This window comes from Oreochromis aureus, linkage group 11, assembly GCF_013358895.1.
Source record: "Oreochromis aureus strain Israel breed Guangdong linkage group 11, ZZ_aureus, whole genome shotgun sequence".
NCBI classification, from domain to species: Eukaryota; Metazoa; Chordata; class Actinopteri; order Cichliformes; family Cichlidae; genus Oreochromis; species Oreochromis aureus.
Genome location: NC_052952.1, coordinates 10,994,207 through 10,996,830, shown reverse-complemented (window position 1 = coordinate 10,996,830; position 2,624 = coordinate 10,994,207).

The window sequence follows — 2,624 nt, the reverse complement described above, 5'->3', positions numbered from 1 at the left end:
ATGTGCCTTCCCAGGTTTGACAAAAGTCCAGCTGAGATAACCACATTTACTCAGGGCCCTCTTGATATGATGTTCTTCTGCTTCCCTGGCCGCTGTGTCTGTGGGGATGGTGTTCGCTCTGTGTTGTAGCGTCCTGATGACACCCAGTTTGTGCTCCAGTGGGTGATGAGAGTCAAACCTCAAATACCAATCTGTATGCGTTTGTTTATGGTACACATCAAATTTTAAATGTCCCTGTGGTGGGGTGAGGTCGACGGTGCCGTGGCAGGGAAGGCGGATGCATCTGCGCGGCATCGCAATCACGCCTTGCCAGCTTAAGAGCGGTGTAGGGTCCTGTTGTGTTGTTGTTGCAGATATGTGTGGCTGGCAGCAGGGAGCTGCAGCCGTGGAAGTGTGTGAGCAGCAACCGAGTGAAATAAAATAAAATGTTCCAGAATGCAGAATCGTGGTCGCGTCATGCCTCATTCCTGCCACAGTCCCCCATCACCAGTGTTGGAAAGGTTACTTTTAAAATGTATTCCACTACAGTTTACAGAATACACACCCCAAAATGTAGTTTGTAACATATTCCGTTAAGTTACTCAATGTGAGTAACGTATTCTGAATACTTTGGATTACTTAATATATTCTTAGGCCTTTCACAACTACATGAATGTAGCAATCACATCCTGCAAATTCTTGTTTGTTTGTCTCTAACAATTGGCTTTTAAACCCAAATCTCTCTGAATAGACAGTATATTTACTGTAGAGGAGAAAAGACTTATGTTAACATAAGTTAACATAAGATGTTAACCTAAATGCTACTGTGTTCTTTTTAAAGACAAGTCTTTTTTTCTGGCAATCCTTCCACACAAGCCATATTTGTTTAGTCTTCTAATAATTGTACTGTCATGAACTTTAACATGCTAAGTACATGACCAGCAACTTGCCAAAACTCCTGCTTTGATAGAGGTGCTGCTCGGTTGATGATCAGTTAATCAAGTAAATTTGTTTAGCAGCACCTGGCCACTACTTACCCTCTATGGAAGCAGTTTTTCACATGGTTGCATAGAGTCCTGTCTGACTGTATTATAAAAGCAAGCTGGCCAACCTCCAGGCTAGCATTTTAACCTCATTACTATCAAGACAATAATGATAATAACTTTGAATAAAACCTTAGCCTAGAGAAAATAAAGTGTCACGTTGACCTTTTAACAAGGGTCCGCAAAAGAATTAGCAAGTGTTTTTTAAACCAATGTGACTAATATAAATCTTAGCCAGAGTATGACGATAACCAGCATGATTCAGCTGGGTTTGATTACAGAGCACTGACTGTCCCAGACAGTCATTAAGATGATTGTTTTCACTATTCCATTTAATTTTGTTTTTCGTGATTCTCGAACAGAATCGATCTTCCTGTTTTATTTGTAAGGAGTGCAACACATTGTCACGCAAGTAAGATCCAGATAAAGTGACATATTTGATACTACTCATTGTTCCAGTCATTTCAAACTCTTCCTGGAAAGCATTATTGGCAGCACGCGTAGTTCCAGTTATGTCTGATGAACAGCCCACCTCGCTGAAGAAATGTAATAACTTCCCTTGTAACTGCATCCCTGTTGTGATATATACTCTCTGAAGCCTATTGATGAAACTGTTTTCACTAAACAACACACAATAATGTAAGTGATCAAAGGTTACTTCGTGTTAAAATTGAATTTTTTTCCCCCACTGTTGCCAAAGTGATTGCTTAAAGGAGGTCAAATGATTGTTCAGGTTTTCTCTGTTTTCTTTGTATTATTGTACGGTCTTTACCTTACAATTTAAAGTACCTTGAGACAGATGTTGTTCTGATTTGGCACTATATTTTTGTGCCATACTATGTTTGGCAAAGTCTAAAGACCTTATCCCTATTGTTCTCAACCACCTTTGTTGATGTTTTCCATTAGGACTTCTAGTCTGTATCGCAACACAGATGTTCTGTATGCTATCCTGGTGTCTTGGTTGTATTTCTCTCTGTATGCCATCCCAGGTTAACATCTTACATCCTGTTGCTACTGTATGTGTTGGATAGTCTCTGGGGCACCCTAACACAGTCTTCAACCTGGGTCTTGTCAGTTATGGTACACTCCTGCCTTTATACTGTTGGTGCTTATGGCTTATTCTATTGATGATGGCTTGGGTCTTACCTTCTGGAGGTACTTGGCTGTGGCTGACCTTTGTGCATCTTTGTCATGGTTCCTGTTGGCCTGTGGGATACCGAGGTACTTGTAGCTGTCCTGTATATCTGTTATTCTGCCTTCCAGTACCTCCACCCTTTCAGTGCCTTATCTCTCTTAGGAATCATTCCAACACACCTCAGTCCAGATAACATCCTGATGTTCTCACTGTAGATTGTGTTGAGCTAGATTAGTGATTTGATATGTTGCTCACTCCTGGCATACAGCTTGATGTCATCCATGAACAGGAGGTTACTGATGGTAACTCCACTCCTGAATCTGTATCCATATAGCTTCTTAATGATGAGCTGTGTTAGAGGGTTGAGGCATGTGCAAAATAGCAGTGAGGATGGTGCACCACTGTGGTATATTCCCCACTTGATGGTAACTTGAGCGATTGGCAGGGAGTCGGTGTTCCGTCTTCCA